Source organism: Lemur catta, chromosome 1 (assembly GCF_020740605.2).
Source record: "Lemur catta isolate mLemCat1 chromosome 1, mLemCat1.pri, whole genome shotgun sequence".
Taxonomy (NCBI): Eukaryota; Metazoa; Chordata; class Mammalia; order Primates; family Lemuridae; genus Lemur; species Lemur catta.
The window spans coordinates 31,422,863-31,445,273 of record NC_059128.1 but is presented as its reverse complement, the minus strand read 5'-3'; the positions used below and the strand labels follow the sequence as shown (position 1 = coordinate 31,445,273).

The 22,411-nt window shown below is 36.3% G+C and overlaps 1 long non-coding RNA gene across 1 annotated transcript; it reads left to right on the top strand.

Annotated features, from left to right (window-relative positions):
- Nucleotides 1-3,951: 3,951 nt before the first annotated feature.
- Nucleotides 3,952-22,380, top strand: LOC123647709. The gene is made up of 3 exons (XR_006738317.1): nt 3,952-4,019; nt 16,899-16,979; nt 22,344-22,380. It is a non-coding gene; the product is annotated as an uncharacterized LOC123647709 (long non-coding RNA).
- Nucleotides 22,381-22,411: the final 31 nt, after the last annotated feature.

Genomic DNA, 22,411 nt, shown 5'->3' with positions numbered 1-22,411 from the left:
GTGTTTTCCATTGTCATAGGAAAGGTTTTGATAATGTCATTTAAAATACATTACTTTGATTTGACCTAAGAAGTAACGTTTCTGTATTTTGCTTATGTGCTTCAGAAATGCCTTTGGGATTGCATTCATTTAAAATAATTGACTGCTTCCTGTGAGGGCACTGAGCAGGGTACTCTGCTAGGATTTGGTTGCATTTAAAGACCATCCATATTTAGGGACTCACTTTTGTGTTATGATTGGGATATAATAAGTAAAGCTTCAGAAAATTGTTTTTCTTTTCTTTCTGAATTTCTATCAAAATAAAGCTGTTCTATTTTGTTTTTTATAAAGTTGGTTGAGATACACTAACACCATTTCATGGCTCACAAATGGACCATATCCTGCAACTTGAAAATCACTGATGTAGACTAGAGTAACACTTCTCCAAGAGTCTGTGTTCATCATTTCATTTGAAATTCAGCTTATCCACTCTTGCTTCCTCTAGGAACACTCCATTACCTGCCCCCCACAACCATTGGCCAATATTTCTATTAAATTTTAGTTGTTAACATGTTGCCTGAGAAAAGTATGTGTTAACAGTTCATATGTTCTTAATAACTAATTTGTAGGTTCTTGAGGCCTCTGACTATTGTTTTGTGTTCATTTAACTGTGCTCTAAAGTACCAGACCCTCAAATATTTACTGACAAAAAAATCTAGAAGAAAATAAGTTACGCATTAAACAGTGGGTCTTCTAACCTAGTATTAGAAATCACATTACCTCACATTGAAAACTGTATAAACTCTACTTTATATATACTGTTCATGCAAATTTATCTAGTATTAAAAGATCCTAGTGTTAAACAGATTGTTTTGTGAATCTGATGGTCCTTTGCTCCTTCCCGCTTAAACACATACTTGTTGTCCAGTATCAGGGGATTCATGGAAATTAGGTCAGGAACCCCAGATGTAAACCTCTGATCCAAGTGATTTATCTAAGGACTCTACAAGTGACTTGCAAATGTTTTTCAAAATAATGATTCAACTAAGGGTAACCAGTGGATATTTAAGAGCTAATGTAAGGAAATTTGATAGTTTTTGTAGGCATCCTAAAGGAATCTTAGCCTAAAACTTTATACCTTAGCCTTTTATACTTTAAATTTATAGCAAGGTTGGTATTAATAGTTTGACCAAATCACAGTACTTTTTGCTTTCTCCAGAATTGGATCCCTTGCCCCAATCTCTTAATGTTTTCTGTAGTATGCTGTATCTTCTGTATGTATTTCTTTTTTTCTTTTTTTTTTTGAGACAGAATCTCACTCTGTTGCTCAAGCTAGAGTGCCATGGTATCTGCCTAGCTCACAGCAACCTCAAACTCCTGGGCTCAAGCAGTCCTCCTGCCTCAGCCTCCCGAGCAGCTGGGATACAGGCATGCACCACCATGCCTGGCTAAGTTTTTCTATATATATTTTTAGTTGTCCATATAATTTCTTTCTATTTTTAGTAGAGACGGGGTCTTGCTCTTGCTCAGGCTGGTCTCAAACTCCTGAGCGCAAACGATCCACCTGCCTCAGCCTCCCAGAGTGCTAGGATTACAGGTGTGAGCCACTGCACCTGGCCTATATTTCTTAAATATTAACAACTACATTTCAAAGTCTTTATCGGTATTTTCCCTTTTACAGATGAGGAAACTGAGGCTCAGAGAGATTAAATATTTTATCCAAAGTATTGTTGGAAATGATAACAAGGATTTGAATTCAATTTATTTGATCCCAAAAGCCCTTAATTTTTCTACTTTGTCTATATTATAGTCTGCCTTAAGACTTACTTTGTTTAACATTGTCTTTTTGGTAAGATTAGAATCTTTCTGAGGAAGCCCATCTTTGACTTTAGTGTCTAAAAATGTATTTGAATTACAGTGAAGAACTTTGAGCCTGTAAATTGTAAATAAGCTCCTTAAATGTAGGGGCTGTGTCTTTTTATCTTGGTATCTCAGTGCTTAATATGGCTGTGATACAGTAAGAAATATATGTTTGGTCTTTGTCCCCTGTAAGTGACATAGGACTTCTAAATCCCTTGGAATTTCCTTAGGGATAGGAGTTATAAGAGTGTCTTTTGTTTGAATGAGGCAACTCTTGTCAGGCCTCTAGATAGCTTCAGGTTAGGGGGCTGGTTTCCAGAAAGACCAAGGCATGATTAGAGGGTTGAAACTTTCAGCCACACCCCTGACCTCTGGGAAGGCAAGAGGAGTTAGAGTCAGTCACCAATGGCCAATGATTTAATCAACTATACCCATGTAATGAAACTTCCACAAAAGACCCTAAATGACAGTGTTTGGAGAACTTCCGAACTGGTGAATATGTCAAGGTGCTGGGAGTGTGGTGTGCCTGGAGAAGGCAATGGAAGCTCTTCTATTAATAGAATCCCCCATACCTTGCTCTGTGCATCTCTTTTCTTCATTTGGCTGTTCCTAAGTTGTGTCCTTTCTAATAAACCAGTTATAGTCAGTAAAGTGCCTTCCTGAGTTCCTGAGCTATTCTAGCAAATTATTGAACCTGAGGAGGGGTCATTAGAATCCTTGATTAATAGCTGGGTGGTCAGAAGTACCTAGGTCTTGTGCTTGGTGTCTGAAGTGGAGGCAGTCTTGTAGGATTGAGTCATTAACTTGTAGGATCCGATTCTAACACTGGGTAGATAGTGTCAGAATTGAACTGAATCTAGGACGCCCAGTTGATGTCTGGAGAACTGGTGTGAGGAAAAGACCCACACATTTGGTGTCAGAAGTGTTGAGAGGGAAAAACAGCTCACAATGGCACATAGTAGATGCTTTGTTCCAATTTGCAATTTTATAATTTGTTTAAACATTAGCCTTGATTGTGAGCTATATATCAGAGACTATTCTATCCTAGTCATTTCTTATAAAATGAGAAAATTTGAGATTCAGAACACTCTTCCATTTATTCTAGGTTGGCATAAACATGTTTATTGGGAAGAAATCTAACTTTCATGTGTTCTTGATTAACTCTCTTTACGAAGACATAACCATAAATGGATGAATTTGCTAATGGCTTTTTCTTTTACACAGACATATATACTGACAGGCATTATAGTACTTGCACCAACTTGCAGTACTTGTACAGACTCTAGAGTCAGACTTGCGTCAAGTCAAATTTGATAAGTTAACTTATCAAAGCCTGGCTGATTCCTTGTCTGCAGAATGGGGATGGTATTAGTGCCTAATTCAGTGGGTCTTATTTGAGGATTGATTGAGATGGTGCCATCAAGAATGGTAGGCATAGTGCCTAGTGTTTATAGTATTAAACACTCCATAAGTATTTTAGGTAAGAGGTAGACAAAACAAACCTGGTTTGTGACAGTCTAATGAAATAGTGATGAGCTGTTATGTGTTTAAATAAATATATTTTAAATAGATTGTGTAATTATTAATTTAATTAAGTGATTTTATAGGAATTGTGTGAATTGGTTGTCATAGTCTGAGTCAGTGATAAATGATTATAATTGTATATTGAGGTCAACTTTTTCATCTCTGAAATAATAGTGAAAGTTGATGGGTAAAACAATTTGTCCTACTTTAAACAGGTTACTTATGTGGGGAGATCAGCTTCTATTCAGCATTATCAGTTTCTCTATGTGACACTCAAGCTTTACTGTGGGGTGTTTTTCACTAGGTTGCTTTCAACACATTTTTATTTTATTTTATTTTTTTATTTTTATGAGACAGAGTCTCACTCTGTTGCCCAGGCTAGAGTGCTGTGGCATCAACCTAGCTCACAGCAACCTCAAACTCCTGAGCTCAATTGATCCTCCTGCCTCAGCCTCCCAAGTAGCTTGGACTACAGGTGTGCACCACCATGCACAGCTAATTTTTCTATTTTTTGTGGAGACAGGGATCTTGCTCGTGCTCAGGCTGGTCTCGAATTCCTGGCCTCAAGGGTCCTCCTGCCTCAGCCTACAAAGTGCTACGATTACAGGCATGAGCCACTGTGCCTGGCTCCATACAAGATTTTAAGTTTCTTATGGGTAAGGACTCTGCCTTAGCAACCTTTTTCTTGCCAACGACTATCCAAATTTTTTGTACAAAGTGAGTATTTATGTTGTTGAATAGAAATGTAGTTTTTAACCGTAAGATTTGCAGTATAGTAATCTTTTAGATTGACCTTTTATTCTTATTTCTTGTTTATAAGAATATCCTCATATGTTTTCCTTCCAAGACTAGCTAGTCAAAATCAGAACATTACTTATACCCTCAGTCAGCAATTCTACTACTAATACCATAGTAAAAGTTCATTAGATTCTAAACTTGATGACATTTGTATTCTTATCAGTATTCCTTTCTTATCATATTTTTCTCCTTACCTATTCTGGTGATATAACCTTCTGGTCCTGAAAATATTCTCTATTTTTACTGCTTCAGTTTAACTTATAGATAGTACTAGATATGAATCTTTATTAGTTTTCATTTTTGTTAACATCCTGTTCTGATAACTCTGGAGTGTTTATTTGGTATTTCTTCAATGACAAAGCAAACTATTTTCTCTTTCTCCCTCTGTGGGCACCCCTCCCACCCCCTTCTCACCCTCTCCCTCCCTTTCTGGCCAGTGTTTTTGATTTGCATACTAATAAGCCATCTAGGTAGAGGTAATCATCTACTAATTTGCTGACCTTTGGAATATATTTTTTTCTCAAGTAAGCTGTAAGTCACTTGAGTGAGATGTTGGAATCTCTTATAATGCGTTTTTAGAGACCAGAAACTTCAGATACAATGTGATTCCGGGAAAGCAATTGATTAAAGAGAATGGAGCAAAGCAATAGCCATGTGTGTGCATTTGGTAACTACGATTCTGTAAGAGTTTGTCATTGTGAATTATAAACATGATGAAAGAATCAATGCAATCAGAATTAGGAACCCGATTGTATCACTTACCTATTTCATTATGATTATCATTAAAGAATTTGGGAGAAATTTCTCTTCTGTTATTAGTAAATGTTTTGCAATAGGTAGGTATGGTTTTTCTCCTGCCCTCTATATCTGCTATTATATATTCATTCAAATTTAATGCACCAGATATTGAGTTCCTAGTATGAGCATATGTAGCACTGTGCAGGGCTCTAAGAGCCACTACCAGTAGATTGGAGTTGCTACAGAATATTTGGCAAGATAAGGTACTGGTACATAACAATTTAATAATAGATGACAGTACCAGGTAGAGATTAATAACAAAATAAGCTATACAGAAAATAAGTGCTTTTAGAGTTGATTATTAGAGCCATCAATAGGTCTGGGGTTTGAACTAAACATAGCAGTATAGAAAAGGTGTTGATGAGGATAGGTATGGAACCTTAAATTTGCATGGTTTGTTTCAGACTGCTGTCTTGATATTGTTAACTCTTTAATAACAAAGTAATGGTTCTTATTAAATTGTTTTGTTTTACATTATTTGCTTTAATGATTCTTTTCCTTTTTTAAGGAAATGAGTTTGGGTGATTTTAACCTTTAACATTGTCATAAATAGTACCCTAGATGTTCTCTGTATGTATATATAATATATTCATATACCCTATTTCTATATATGTATACTCTTTCTCTGTTTGCTGTATTTTTATTCTTATTTTTATTTTTATTTTTACTTTAGCCCAAAGTGAATGAAAGTAAAAAACAATGGACTACCTCTAAAAATAAATACAATTACTCTTGTAAGTCCTTAATATAATTCATCAAATGCTCTTCTAATTCACATCAATTTAGGAATATCTGTATTTTGTAAGCATATTTAGATCTTAAGGCTCATCTACTTTAACCTTCTATTTTATTTCTTCATTCTACTGGAATTTGTAGTTCTTCTAGTCTTGGGATCATTGTCCCCAGGAGAGATATTTAAGCAGAAACGCTTAAGCAGAAATGCTTAATTAATTACTGTGCCTCAGTAACAGTCCCTTTTTGGCACCAGGGACCAGTTTCATGGAAGACAATTTTTCCATGGATGGGGGTGGGAGGGCAGAGCTCAGGTGGTGATGTGAGCAATGGGGAGCGAGTGGCTCTAAGTACAGATGAAGCTTTGCTAGCAGCTGCAGCTGCAACTCCTGTGTGCCTGCTGTGTGCCTGGTTTCATAGAAGACAACCTTTCCAAGTGAGGGGGAGAGGAAGGAGGCAGAGATCAGGCAGTGATGCGCTGCCGGTTCCTAACAAACCAAAGACCACGGTCCAGGGTTTGGGGACCAAAGCTTTATAGGAAGGCATTAGTTTGATGGAAGAAGAATGGCCAGAATTCAGCCTTTATGCATCTCTCTGATAAATGATATTCTGTTCTTAGAATGAATTTTAAGTTTAAGGGCCAGCTACCCATCCCTCAGCCATCCATATTACTTTAACTATATTTGGAAAATTATGAATGAGAAGATTCATAGTAAGAAGTTCCACCCCCCCCCAAATAAGTAGTTCTTTGGTCAAAAAGATTTTCATTCAAAAAAAATACTTGTATGTAGTATAATATGTTGCACATGGTATGAGCTCGTCAAATATGAATTAGACAAATTCTGCCCTAGAAGGCTTGCAGTTTACTTGGGTTGGTAAAACTAATAAACATTCTGATTTCAAGGTAGAAAATAAATGCTACAGCAGAGGCATAGAGTAAGTACCCTAGGAGAGTAGGTTGTGGAGGAGGACAGGCAGGATTAAGAAAGATTTCACAAGACACTTGATAGAAGAGGAAAATTTTAACAAACATTTTGAATGGAGGATTTTTTCTGGATGTAAAAAACAGTACGTCCAAGTTCTGGAGGTGGGAAATTGCAGGGCTTGTATGGGAATAGCAAGTAGTTTGGTTCAGGAGGTACGGGAGGGAGAAATAAAGTGGGAAACATATTCCAGGACTAAGTCACAAGGAGCCAAGTGAATGTCAGGCTAAGGAATTTGAAGTGTGTTCTACGGAGTAGTTGTTAAAGTGGCCTGGAATCAGACTCCAGGCCCAGCCGTGCCATTTAGCTTTTGACATTGGGTGAGTTATACTTATTTTGCTAATAAGCTAAGGCACAAAATTGAACAGGGAGACCATTGTAAGGATTAAATGAGATAATTCATGCCAGGTGCGTAGCCCAGTGACTGAATGGTACATAGTTAATCCTCAGTAAATAGTAGTTTATAAAAGGGAAAAGACAAAACTTGAAAAACCAAAAACTTGAAAAGGGACACTGTCGTGGTAATAGGGGTACTTTAGGAAAGTTAATCTGGCTGTACTGTATAAAACGATGGAAAACTAGAAAGACTGAGATTGGGGAGACTAGTTAAGAAGCTCATAGAGGCCGGGCGCGGTGGCTCACGCCTGTAATCCTAGCACTCTGGGAGGCCGAGGCGGGTGGATCACTCGAGGTCAGGAGTTTGAGACCAGCCTGAGCAAGAGTGAGACCCCCGTCTCTACTAAAAATAGAAACAAATTATATGGCCAACTAAAAATCTATATAGAAAAAATTAGCCGGGCATGGTGGCGCATGCCTGTAGTCCCAGCTACTCGGGAAGCTGAGGCAGTAGGATCGCTTAAGCCTAGGAGTCTGAGGTTGCTGTGAACTAGGCTGACGCCATGGCACTCATTCTAGCCTGGGCAACAAAGCGAGACTCTGTCTCAAAAAAAAAAAAAAAAAAAGAAGCTCATAGGAAAACAAGAAGTAATGTGTATATGATTTTAGGTAGTGGCATGAGAAGGGAAAAGCTGGGGGTATATGTGAGATATGGTGGTAGAATTGATAGGAGTTAATATAATTAGTTACAAATATAATTAGGGATGTTACAGTTAGGATTTTCAAAATACTTAAATTTGACCCAGTGGGATAGATAATTTATCTAATAGGAATTAGTCTATTGTATTTTAGGGTATTCATTTTTTAAGCTATAAATTAATATCTTATTAAAAACAGTCTGCCAAGTTACTACATGTGGTTCACTTTGACAGCAGATACTGAAATTGGAGCAATACAGAATAGAGAATACCATTTTTTATAATGTCACTAGGAAACTGGAATATTAGTAGCCTAGTTTCACTTTTCATATGTAGTAGGAAAATTCACACACATTTCTACCATTTCTCCACTTGACTGCCTCTGCTGCTTGGCTAACTGAGTTTCAGCACGGTATTTTACACAGATGTAACTATTGTAGCACTGTGGATCCACATAAGGGTTCACCCATCTGGATTTTGGTTCCTGTCCTGTTACTTCTATCAGTAGCTATGTGATTTAACTTTCAGTGCCTGCTTACTAGAGAATGGGGATATCTGACCTGCCTACCTTTTAGGACAATTGAGGAGATCAAATGAGTTTGATATGCTTGACATTGGCTATAAAAAGCAGAATGCTTTATAAATTCAAGATATGAATATATAAATTACTTATAAATTTGCCTTTCCAGCCTTTCTCTCTGGTTGCCTTTCTAGCCTTTCTCTTTGGTGTCCTGTCTAGCAATTAACAGCCTGCTAAAACTCCCACTTTAAGTTCAGTAATTTTAAAATGAAATTTGTCATCATCTTCCCAATTCTTATGCCTATCCCCCCTCTGAATTTTTCTATTTTAAGATTCCGTAATTCTCCTAGGTTCAATTAGCATACTCAGTATTTTAGAATTATATTTGGCTCCTACTCTCCAAATCCTGTCAAATCGTCCTTTGTAATAACCATTGTTTAAAATTATCCCTTTTCATTCCTTCTGCTGCTTGTTTTATCCTGCCATGTGTAAAGTATTAAAACATTCTGTTTATTGGCCAGTCACACTTTCCCCTGGTCAATTCTGGTTATAGCAGATTTAGCTTTCTAAAAAGCCATTTTGTTGTTGTTCTTTTCTAACTCAGAAACCCATAGTCTCATTGCATGCAGGAGAAAATTCGAACAATTTAGCTTATCATTCAGAGTCAACTTGGGCTTTATCTTCTATCTCTTACAGTGGCTCTGTTCCTTATCTGGACTATTCTTATTCTCCAATGAGGCCATATATATTCTTGATTAGTAGCCATATACAGAAAAGCCATATTGCAGGTAATTTTAAACCACATGTTTAAAGGTCCATTTCTAGCCAGTTTGAAATGTTATAAATTACCTTTTGTCCTAGTGACTTTTTCAAAAACTTTGCTAGCTTTTTGGATACATTTAATCTTTTATTACTAAGGAGTTGAAGGTGATAATGAACAGTTCAAGTAACCAACCATTTGATATCCTTGATACTCTTTGGCTTCTAACCAATTCCTGCCATGACTGTGTGGTCTTGAATATTTCCAAAGACCTTTAATTTTGTGACTGATATGAACAAGTTGAGAATTTCCTACTGATTAAAAACAGAACACTTTTTACTCTAGGAAATGTTACGTATAATATATAGGGAGCCTAATTACCTGATTTAAAAAAAAAGAATCATGATGATCTCTTGTCCCCCCCACTTCTTTAATATTGTGAGGTACTACTATAACATTGTATTATCCAGATTTATAAAGGAGCATGGTGAGGGTTGATCCAGTATGCATCCCCACTGTTCCCTGGGAATATTTAAGGTTAAAGCTAAATTTTAGGTAACAAAAAGCGAGAAGAGGCTATTATATATTTAGATCTGCAAATGCATTTCTCATAGAATTTCATCGTTTGAAAGAGAATCTCTATGGACAAGTGAAGGAAAATCTTATGAAAGAACCCTTCAGAACACTAAACTAAGAATCTTAATGACCAATCAAATTTTTTGTCTTTCTTTTCTCTTGATATTGGGTAAGACTAAATAAAAATAATGGTAAGAGTTAAGAGCTTCTATTCTGAAGTCATACAGACTTGGTATGAGTCTTGGCTCTGCCACTTAGATTTCTGACCTTGAGAAGCAACTTAACCTTACCCTAATTTTTTTTTTTGCTGGGGTCTCACTATGTTGCCCAGGCTGGTCTCTAACTCTTGGGCCTAAGAGAGTCCCCAGACTCCACCTGGGATTACAGGCAGGTGCCACTATTCCTGGCCCTGCTTGTTTTTCTCATCTGTCAATTGAGGATAGCTTTGAGGAGTTGAAAGGATTAAATGAAATAATATATGGGAAGTTCTTGGCACTGTGCCTGGTAAGTGGTACTGACGCTTTTACTTCTATTGCTGGTACCTCCATCACTGCTTACTCAAACCATTTAAATAATTATCCTGCTTTTGTGCTCTGTAAAATAGGGTTAATTAAATCCTTTTATTTTGTTTTATTATTCTTTTTAGAGACTGAGTCTCACTATATTTCCCAGGCTGGAGTGTGGTGGCATTCACAGGCACAATCATAAGTGCACTACAGCCTCGAACTCCTGGACTCAAGCAATCCTCCCACTTCAGCCTGCAGAGTAGCTGGGACTACAGGCTACAGAGCCTGGCAATAATTGTTGAATGTTTATTTTGAAGTGCCCTTTGGGCCAAAGACTTTGTTTTTATCTCTCTCTCTCTGTCTCTCTCTCTCTCTCTCTCTCTCTCTGTTTTAGAGACAGAGTCACACTCTGTCACCCAGGCTGGAGCTCAGTGGCACAATCATAGCTCACTGTAACCTCAAACTTCAGGGCTCAGACAACCCTTCTGGCTCAGCCTCCTGAGTAGCTAGAACTGTAAGCGAGTACCACCATGCCTGGCTCATTTTTTTATTTTTTGTAAAGATGGGGGTCACAATGTTGCCCAGGCTGGTCTCAAACTTTTAGCCTTAAGTGATCCTCCTGCTTCGGCATCCCAAAGTGCTGGCCCACTTTGCTTTTTTAAACCTCTCCTCATTTGTCATTTGGGATAACAATAGTACTTAAATTTGTAGAACTGTTTGAGGGTTAACTGTATTTAAAGTACATAGCACAATGTTGAGTACACAGAGAGAACCAGTAAATAATATTAACTGTGATCATTAAATATGTTTTGGCTATAACTTTTTTTAGTCTTTCCTTGTTTAGGCCACACTTAATGTAACTATTTATCGTTTTATATGCATGTTTTGTCTTTCCAGCCAGATTATAAACTACTGATGGTGGGGAAATGTATCATGTATTGGGATATATTACTAAACGTGTTTACTTTGTTACTTAGGCCTCAATATACAGGCCTGAATATACAAAGAAATTGATTTGGCAGTAGTTTTTATTCATTTGCTTTGTTACTATTCTGTTGGTAATTATAACCTTATTGAATTTCTTGGTTTTTTGATCTCTGCCGCTAAGTATTTGTATAATCTTGGCACATGACTTAAATTTTCCGGACCTTTCTTTATCAGGAATGCATCATTGCATGAGAGTTTTGGGTTTTTTTAAACGTTTAAGTTAGCAAAACTTTTTTTTTCTTGAACTTTAAAAAGATAAAGGATAAAAAAATAAAAGTGAGCCTCTGCTTTTATCTTCCTGTTCATTGTCAAGATGACTCTTGAAGTCCCTTCCTGAATGTTTTGGAAAACACTGGATTAAATGATATCTAAGAATTTCAGCCTCAGCGTTTATTACTTATTAGAAAACTAACAGTACTTAAAAAAGAGTTGAGACAATAAGCTAAAATACCCCTTTTAGGTGATTAACAAGGAAGATTGACTATTCAAAATTTTGTCTTGTACATATGAGAAATAAATGACTGAATGCCTCAATTTTGAGTTACATTAGACAATATTAATATTTCAGTGTTTGCTTTGTCTAATTCAGGGTTTCTCAACTTTGGCATTATGGACATTTTGGACTGAATAATATGTTGTTGTGGGGGTGTTGACCTGTGCATGTTTAGTAGCATCTCTGACCTCTCAGTAGATGCCTTCCCCACCATGTCATAACAGTCAAAATTGTATCTAGACATTGTCAAATTTCCCTGGAGGTAAGGAGCGATGGAAGGCAAAATTACCTCGTTGAGAACCACTGACATCCAAAGATGTTTCAGAGGAACCAAGATGATATTTGGAAAGAAATCTTTTTGGCCTGGTGCAGTGGCTCACGCCTATGATCCCACCCCTTTGGGATTGCTTCAGGTCAGTTACTCAGGAGACTGAGGCAGGAGGATCCCTTGAGCTAAGGAGTTCAAGGCTACAGTGAGCTATGATTACACCACTACACTGCAGTGTGGGTGACTGAGCAAAACCCGTTCTCTTAAAGAAAAAAAGAATTTTTTTATAGCTGTTAATATTCTATATTTTTAAAATTAAAAATTGGCAGTTTATAATTATGTATATTTATGGTATACAAAGTGATGTTATGATTTCTGAATACAAAGTGGAATAATTAAATCAATCTGGTTAACATGCCCATCACCTCACATACTTAAACATTTTTTGTGGTGAGACTTTTTGAAAATTACTGTCTTAACAATTTTGAAATGTATAATGTTCTTTTATTAACTGTATTCACCATGCAATGTAATAGATCTCAAAAATAATCATTTTTCTCCTGAGATTTTGTATTCTTTGACCATCATTTCTTCATTTCCCCCGACTCTAGCCTCCAGTCTCTGTAACCACCATTCTACTCTCCGTTCCACAAATTCGATTGTTTTAGATTGCTTATATAAATGAGAACATGCAGTATTTGTCTTTCTGTGCCTGGCTTATTTTCTTTAGCATAACGTTCTCCAGTTCCATCCATGTTGTTGCAAATGATGGATTTTTTCTTTTTAAAGGCTAAATAGTATTCCATTGTGTATGTATACCACATTTTCTTTATCCACCAATCTGTTGATGAACACTTAGATTAATTTTGTAGCTTAGCTATTGTGAATTGGGCAGCAGTCTACATGGGAGTGCAGACATCTCTTCAACCAACTAATTTCAAATCTTTTGGGTAAATACCCGGAAATGAGATTGGTGGATCATGTGGTAATTCTGTTTTTAGTTTTTTGAGGAATCTCCATACAGTTTTCCATATGGCTATACTAATTTACATTCCTACCAACAGTGTACAGGGTTTCTCCACATCCTTGCCAACATTCTTCTTTTGTCTTTTTGACAATAGCCATTCTGACAGGTGTGAGATGCTATCTCATTGTGGTTTTAATTTACATTTCCCTAATGATTAATGACATTGAGCATTTTTTCATATATCTGTTGGCCATTTGTATATCTTTTGAGAAATGTTTATTCAGGTCCCTTGCCCACTTTTAAATTGGGTTTTTGTTTTCTTGCTATTGAGTTGTTTGAGTTCCTTCCACACAGCCAGCCTTTTGTATCCATGGGTTTGGAGCCTGAATAATTCAACCAATCATGGATCAAAAATTAACAATACAATAACAAAAAAATAATACAAATTTAAAAACCGGTACATCATAACTGTTTACACAGGCTCTACATTGCATTAGGTATTATAAGTAATCCAGAGATGATTTAAAGTATATGGAAGGATATGTGTAGGTTATATGCAAATACTACATTTTATATAAGGGATTTGAGCAGACTTTGATATGTGCAGAGGTCCTGGACCCAGTTGCCCCATGGATGCTGGAAGAACGACTGTATTTTTTATATTAACCCCTTATCGGATGTATGGCTTACAAATATTTTCTCCCAGTCTGTAGGTTGTCTGAGGACACTGTTCTTCCCTTTGCTGTGCAGAAGCTTTTTAGTATGATGTAATCCCATTTGTCTATTTTTGCTTTTGTTGCCTGCATTTTTGGGGTCAAATCCAAAAAATCATTGCCCAGGCCAATGTTGTGTAGTTTCTCCCCCCATGTTTTCTTCTAGTTGTTTTACAGTTTCTGATCTCGTGTTTGTCTTTAATCTATTTTGGGTTGATTTTTGTACTGTAGATCGTGTGAGATAAGGTCTTTTATTCTTCTACATGTGGATATCCAGCTTGTAATAAAATTTTGTAAATGAATATTTTATGATATAAATGGTTAGCAAATTGTAAATGCAGCAGTATTTTTCCAGCTCTTTTGCCCATGTTACCTTATTTTAGTTTTTATCTCAAGGCAATTGTATGGCCTGGAATCATGGGATGAATATAGGAACTTGTAAACTAAATCTTTCAGTTGCAGATGTGTTTTATATGTCATTTTTGCCAGAAATGCAAATGCTGCTAAATTTCTGCAAATTTACATCTGAAAAAGATGTATCGTCTTAGCTAATGATACTGCCTTTTTAATATCCAACTGAATTGAATGTTAGGAATCATACCATTCTATTTCTGTCCATGAGCTCAGATGATTTATGTGACTTTAAGTTATATGTTACCTGTACTCCTCTTTGAAATCTTTACTTACTGAGTTTTTACTTTGAAGATTTTTTTAATTAAGGAGATTTTGCTTCCATTTTTTACAATTTGTCTGGCATAGTGCATTCTAAATACAGTTAGTTTTAAAGCTATGAGAACAGCAGTGCCTTCTTTGGAATGCAATTATCTGGATGATAAATGAAGGTACTTCTATCTGAAATCTAAACCATGAGTTGCGTGGAATTTTAGAAATGCCCTTTATTATAGGACTTGTCGGGGTACTCCGTTAAAAAGTAAACCAAGGACATTTACACTGGTCTTTTAATTTAAAGGGCTTGATTTGTCAGTTGTATGAATTTGCTTAAATAGCTTTAAAAACATTTTTTTTGGTATTGTGCCTATTGAATTAAACAAGTTCAGTTTACTTCAAATATACAGTTTTTTAGAATTTTAAAATATTTATTAGAAAGATTATTTAGTTCTGTGATACAAGAACTAGGTTTTCGATTAAATCTTGGAGAGTCTATTTATTTTTGTTTAAATTGTGCACTTTTGGCCGGGCGCAGTGGCTCACGCCTGTAATCCTAGCCCTCTGGGAGGCCGAGGCAGGAGGATCTCTCAAGGTCAGGAGTTCAAGACCAGCCTGAGCAAGAGCAAGACCCTGTCTCTACTAAAAATAGAAAGAAATTATCTGGACGACTAAAAATATATATAGAAAAAATTAGCCAGACATGGAGGCACATTCCCTGTAATCCCAGCTACTCGGGAGGCTGAGGCAGAAGGATTGCTTGAGCCTGAGAGTTTGAGGTTGCTGTGAGCTAGGCTGACGCCACAGCACTCTAGGCAGGGCAACAGAGTGAGACTCTGTCTCAAAAATAAATAAATAAATTGTGCACGTTTTACTGAGTGGTAATTTCCAAGCGAATTCCTTGCACAACTAGCCCAAATACATTTCAGTTTTGACTTGTATTTACTTAGTTTTGGACATAGCTAAGTTCCTTCTGTGAAGATGTATGGGCCATTCATTATTGGAAACTGGAATTTATACATTGAGTTAAATATATATTGAGTTACAGGGTCTTTTATGTGATGTCAGTGTATGACTTGTTTTGGAATATGCAATGATCTTTTTAAAAAATTGGTTTCTTTGAAGTATAATTTACATGCAGCAAAATGTCATTTTAAGTGTAAAATTTGAGGTTTTGTTTTCTTTTAAAATCAGCTGAATAAGTATAACTTTCATTAAAGTTCACTGATTTGAAGTGTTCAATTTAATAGTTTTTAAAACAGCTTTATATATAATTTTACATTTCATAAAATTCATATTTTATGGGCACAGTTTATTTTAGTAAATTTATATCATTGTGCAGACATCACTAAAATCTAATTTTAGGACTCTTCTATCACATGAAAAAATTCTTTCGTGCCCTTTTGCAGTCAGTCTCTCTTCCCATCCTGAAGAAACCACCAAACTGTTTTCTGCAATAGCATTAGTTTTCACTTTTCTAGAAATTTTATATAAATGGAAGTATACTCTTGTGTCTGGCATTGTGTTTTTGAGACTATTCATGTTGTTGCATGTTTCAGTAGTTCATCCTTTTTTGCTGAATAGTATTCCATATTTGTTCACCAGCTGAAGGATAGTGTCCAATTTTTATCTATTAATGATGCTCCCGTGCATATTCTATATATATCTTAGTGATTTTTACAAATAAAAATATGCTTTTATTTCTCTTGTGTGAAATTGCTGGGCATTATAGTAAATTTATGTTTAACTTTTTAAGAAAACTGCCAAACAAACTCTACTATTTTACCTTACCAGTATTGTATGAGGGTTTCACTTTCTCCATGTTCTCTCCAATGCCTAGTATTATCAGTCTTTATAATTTTAGCCATTTTATTGTTTGTAGTAGTATTTCATTGTTTTTTTAACAGCTTTCTTGATATATAATTCCCATACCATAGAATTCATCCATTTCAAGCGTGCAAATTCAATGGCTTTTAGTATATTCAGAGTTGTGCAACTATCACCACAATCAATTTACATCATCCTCCAAAAGAAACTACATGCCTTGGCCATAATTTGCCTACCCACCCACTTCTAATCCCAGACACTCGGTAATCTACTTTCCATCTCTATAGATTTATGGACATTTCATAAGTGGAATCATACAGTATGTGGTCCTTTGTGACTGGCTTCTTTAACTTCTGTTCTCAAGGTTTATCTATGTTGTAGCATGTATCAGTACTTCATTTCTTTTTATTACCCAGTAATGTTTCATGTATAGTTATATAACTTTTTATCTATTAATCAGTTGATGGACATTTGGATTTTTTCCACTTTTGGCTATTATGAATAAGGCTGCTGTGAATATTTATTGTACAGTTTTTATTTTGTGTTTATGTGTAGATGTATGTTTTTATTTCTCTTGGTGTATATCTAGGAGTGGAATTGCTGGAACATATGGTAACTCTATGTTAGCCTGTTGAGGAATTGCCTGACTGATTCTAACATGACTGCACCATTTGACATTCCCTATAACACTAATATACAGCAGCATTGATTTTAATTGATGTGCATTAGAGACTAGGGGGTGGCAGTGGTGGTGGTGCATTTTTATGACTTCGTACTAAGAATTCCTGGTTATCTGTTGACAGAATTGGATATCATATTAAATGAAGCTTTTTGTTCCCTCTTCTCCCCTTTGAAAACACTGTTGACATTTACACTTGATTAATCGTCCTATTTTTCTGTTTTACAGAGTAGGAAAGTTAGCCTGAGTTTTGTGAAAAACCAGAGAAAATAAGAGGACAGTAGACAAGGTTTTTCCAGTTTGCATAATGTAAGTTCTTTTCACTTTTCTTGGCCTAGATCCTGTGTTAGCTGACAAAGCTGTTTCTATGGAAACAAATAGTCCAACCTCTTAGAATGTCAGAGGAATGCTAATCACTTAAAATGAGACTTCCCAGCTGCTGGTCAAAGGACATTACTTGCTGGAGAAGGGGAGAAAGGATGAATTGAAAAATTTCTAGAGTTCTGGACACTAGAATGCACATATTTATGCATATGAAGTGTATCTCTTCCATTTCCTTGTGCCTAAAAATTAGGATACTGATAATATAGGAAATTGTCTTCCTGCTAATCTGTCTTATTTCCCAGCTCTTAAACAGATGGTTTTATTTCCTGGCACTGTTTTCAGTGGACCTGTACCCTAGGCCATTTCAGTCCCCTCAGTCTCAATCATTTGCACTTACTGAAGCTTAGTTTCCTTTTACTTGCTTCTCCAATAGCCAATTTATGCAAGCAAAGTCCTTTCTCCCCTACTAGTTTGACGTTAACATTGAAACAGCTTTGGCTTGCCAACTTGGAAATTCATTTTTCTTGTTTTGTGGACTATGTAAAGATTTTATTTTTATTTTTTAATTTTTTTAGAGATAGTATGTCGCTCTGTCACCCAGGCTGGAGTGCAGTGGCTCTAGTGTAGCTCACTGCAGCCTCGAGCTCCTGGGCTCAAGGGATCCTCCTGCCTCAGCCTCCTGAGTAGCTGGGACTAAAACAGGCCACCATGCTGGCTAACTTTTTTATTTTTTTGTAGAAATGGGGTCTCGCCATGTTGCCCACACTGGTCTCAAACTCCTGGCCTTCAACAAGCTTCCTACCTCAGCCTCCCATAGTGCTGGGATTATATAGGTGTGAGCCACTGCGCCTGGCCAGATTTTTATTTTTATTATTTTTGTTTTCTAGTGGGGATAGGAGCAGGGATTCTGATGAGGATTTGAAATGTGGTCCTTTGAAACTTTCCTTCTTTTCTCTTTTTTAACTTATAATTAGAGAATTGAAAAGAGGGAACTTAGGGCTAGTAACTTGTAACTGTATTGTCTTCATAAGATGGTCTGTTATATACACATGATGAAGTCATTCTCTAGTTCAGTCATTTACCAGCTTCTGAATTGTCAAACAAAGGATTTTTTTTTTCTCTAATGGGGGAAAGGGCAATTCCTTTGGACTGGGACTCTCACTGTTTATTAATATATATTGACTACATAGATGACCTAGAGTATTCATGGATTAATGTGCTTAAAAAAATTATAACGGTCTTAATGCTAAAACTATAGGACACAGCATAATGTTTCTTTGGTTCTGGAAGAACTTTCTGGATCTTTCATAGCCCTCATAAATTGTGAACATTATAGAGTCTATATGGTGTTATATGGTGAGGTAATTATTTAACAAGGTAGATCTTGAAGGTAGAAAATGAGTGGACAAGTAGTTTATAAGGCATCTGGGCAGAAAGAAAAAAGATGGGACAGACACAAATTAGAAGGCTAAATTAGAAGGCTCATGCAGGAGGGTCGTAAAAGATACAGTTAGAAAGCTTGGATTCATCTTGTGATTTTGGACTTTAGGCAGTATAAAAGCCATCAGAGGTTCTTAACAGAGGAGTGGTTTGCTTGTATACTTAATTCAGCATATCCCTTATTAGGTATTATGGCTATAGAGATGTATAGGACAGATCTCTGCCCATTAGATCATTTACCTGTGTGATCTACAGTCACCTTGAAATTAATGTGTCTAAAACTAAACCCATATCTCCCTTTAATTTCCCTGCGCTTCTATCTGATTCTCCTGTGTTCTCCTTCGAAATTAATGACATTGTCATCTACCTAGTAACCCAAGGACAGTGATTAAGAGTGATGGTTCTGGAGTCACAATGACTGGGTTCATATTCTGAAGCCTTCTGTTTGGCCTTGCACTGGACAATGTCATAGATCAGCCTGGTTCCTGACCTCAAGGTATTTCTAGTCTGATGGGGCAGAAAGGCAGAGATAGAAAATAGCTGTAGTCCAGCTTGATCAAGAATGTGACAGGCATGGTAGGATTCCAGAGGAGGATGTATTTGAGCTAAGACTTAAGAGGAGAGTAGGCAAAGATTAGATCCCAGGCAGTCCAATTCTGGAGGCTACTTAAATATGCTGTCTTAGGTAACTGGACGGATATAGTGGCGTTAATTAGAATTGGAAACAGAGGAAGAGGATTAAAGAGAACAAGGGATTAAAAGGAAATATGAGTTTAATTTTGGACACATTAATTTCTAGATTCCTATAGGAAATTTTGGTAAGATAGAGTAATGGGCAGGGTTCTTGTCTCTATAACCCTAGTACCTAGCCTGGGGTAAGTGATCAATAAAATTTATGTACAAATCACTCCTCTCTTCTAAATCTTTAATGGCTCTCTTACTGCCTCCAGAATTAAGGATTTATATTTAAGATCTTTCATAAGCTGGACCCCTTCTAACTTTCTGGTCATATGTTTCACTAGTCTCCTGAGTATTTTAGTTCAACTAGCCTTATTTGTACTTTCTCCCATACCTTTTATCTTCCTGCCTTTGGTTCATATGGCCACTTTCTTATTCCTCCATCTTATCTTCAAGGCCTACTTCAGTCTCTGTTTCTCATCAACAAAATGGGCATATTTGGACCTACTTCTAGAATTATAATGTGTATTAAATGAATGAATACTGGGTGAAGTGCTTATAATATTGTCTGGCACATAAAGAAGTGCTCAGTAAATGTTACCTATAGTTGTTGTCACCATTGTTACTACTACTACTATTTCCTTCTCCTCCTCCTCTACCTTTTTTTTAACTTTTCTTCTCTTTTTGCCTTGCTGTATGAAATTGACACGAAGTTCTACACATTCTGTGTCCTACAGATTTTTTAAATATAACTTTTCTTCATTCCTACTGTCTTAGTTCAGGACCCTATTTCTTTTTTGTTTGTTTGTTTGTTTTTCTTTCTTTTTTTTTTTGAGACAGAGTCTCGCTTTGTTGCCCAGGCTAGAGTGAGTGCCGTGGCATCAGCCTAGCTCACAGCAACCTCAAACTCCTGGGCTTAAGCGATCCTTCTGCTCAGCCTCCCGAGTAGCTGGGACTACAGGCATTCGCCACCATGCCCGGCTAATTTTTTGTATATATATTTATTTCTATTTTTAGTAGAGACGGGGGTCTCCCTCTTGCTCAGGCTGGTCTTGAACTCCTGACCTTGAGCGATCCACCCACCTTGGCCTCCCAGAGTGCTAGGATTACAGGCATGAGCCACCGCACCCGGCCAGGACCCTATTTCTTATAGGTACTTTCAGTCTGGTCACATTGCCACCCTTCGGTCAATCTTCTACACTTCAGTTGAAGTGATATTTCTATAAATGTGAATGTGATCATGTCAGTCCATGCTTAAACTCTTTTAATTATTTTTAATACTTTCAGGGTAAATGGCTAAAACTCTTCTCAGTCTGGCCTCCTGCTTTTCTTTCTAGTTTTATCATTATTCATGGATGGCATGCTCCCATTGTTCCATCCAGCTTTATTGCATTCTATTCTGTTTTCTTAAAGAGCCACTCATATTCTTCCTTCCTGGAAATTGGTCATGTGATTCTGTCTGCCTGGAACAAACCCTCTTCTGTCTGACTTAATTTTTAGTTGTCCTTTGAAATGCAGCTCAAAGAAATGTATCCTTATGTATTGAGTGTTTTCTGTCACCTTTTACTACAAACTTAAGTTTTATAGTCCAGTATCTGTACATCCTCTGTGAATTTATGACATTCTAAGTTTAGTTAAACAAATGTTTATTGAGCATTTTCTTATATGACATATATTATGATAAGCACTCAGCATATGAAAATCAGACATGACTCCTGTCTCTTAACAATTTTAGAATCTGGTGAGGAGAGACCAACTGGGGAAGAATAATCATTTAATTTTCTTTGCTGTCTCTTCCAGTAGACTGTGAACACTCCTGGGGAGATAACCAAAATGGAATTTTAAGTGAATCATTATCAGGTTGCAGAAATTATTCTGAGAGTAGAAGACTAGATCCAGATAGACAAGCATGATAATAAATAGTTCAAGCATAAGAATTCTGATTCAGATCACCTAGCCCAGTTTCTCTTACATGACCTATAATTTTCCCTCATGATTTAGTATGGTGAATATGGACATAACCTTAGAGTTTTTAAGCTGCGTTTTAATTTTAGTTCATAATTTTTATAGACTAGCATTAATTAAGTAAAAAATACATTATTAATATTTATTAAATTTGATTTTTAATATCCAGTAATTGTAAATAGAGGTTAAGAGTTTTAATTTTCTGAAAATATGTACACTCCTAGATTTTTAAAATTAAGTGTAGCACTGCAGTAACTCCTACACAAATTTCTGCTTACTTGTAATGAAAACATTAAAAAAAGCTGAATTTGCATTTGTATGTAATCCACGTAAAAAGCTTAAGAATTGCCTCGCATAAATTTAATAGCTCTCGTGTTAATGAAAAAGGCGGCAATCTAATGGTAAATAAGGTACTTATTGTAGATCACATAGTTATAAATAAAGAAGCTAAAATTTAGATGGAAGACAGAAAAGTTTACCAAAAATCTTGTGACGGTGTAATTTTAGTGGCCCATGTAGCTTGCATCCATTTTCCTGATTGTTGGCCTAGTGGTTTTCTTGGTAGCCTAGGTGTTTGTGTTAAGTATTCTGTCTTCTGTCTCTACTTGCATTATGACCTAAGATGTTTAAGAAAAGATTTGTTTGGCATGAGGAATATTATCTGAAAACCTGGCTTTTGCTTAGTTGGCATTGTGCTAACCAACCTGTTTATGAAGTAATGCTCAACTCAAGGAGGTATTAGGTTTATTATTGTAAATGTTTGTAAAGTCTTGAGTGAAAGAAGACTAATTAGAGTTAATGTGTGGGTTTACATGTGTATAAACAATCTGCCTATTTATGCCTGAGAAATGGCTTGATGAAAAGCCAGTGTCATCACGTAAAATGTTTTTCTTATCTAAGATATGTTGAAGGATTTTTAAAATGTGAGAATCAGGCTAATGCTATTATAATAGATAATGTAAGTATATATATTTTCATTTTATAACTTGCATACATTATCTCATTTAAAACTCAGAACAATTGAGCCTATGAATCTGAGGTTCAAAGGGGAGAAACTGGTTTTAAATCATAAAGCTAGAGGTTGTGGCACAGCCTGAGTGAAAATTCAGTTTTCTTGTCTCCAAGTTCAAGGCATTCTTTTTGCTGCACAGTATGACTTGAAAATTCTTTTGAGTGGTAACAGATACTACCATTTTCTCTAAATGAATCCTTGTAAAGAGTTAACTCCAGTTCTTTCTCCTTTCTTTCTTTTTTTTTTTTTGGTAGAGACAAGCTCTCACTGTACTGCCCAGGCTGGAGTGCAATGGCACAGTCATAGCTCACTGCAGCCGTGA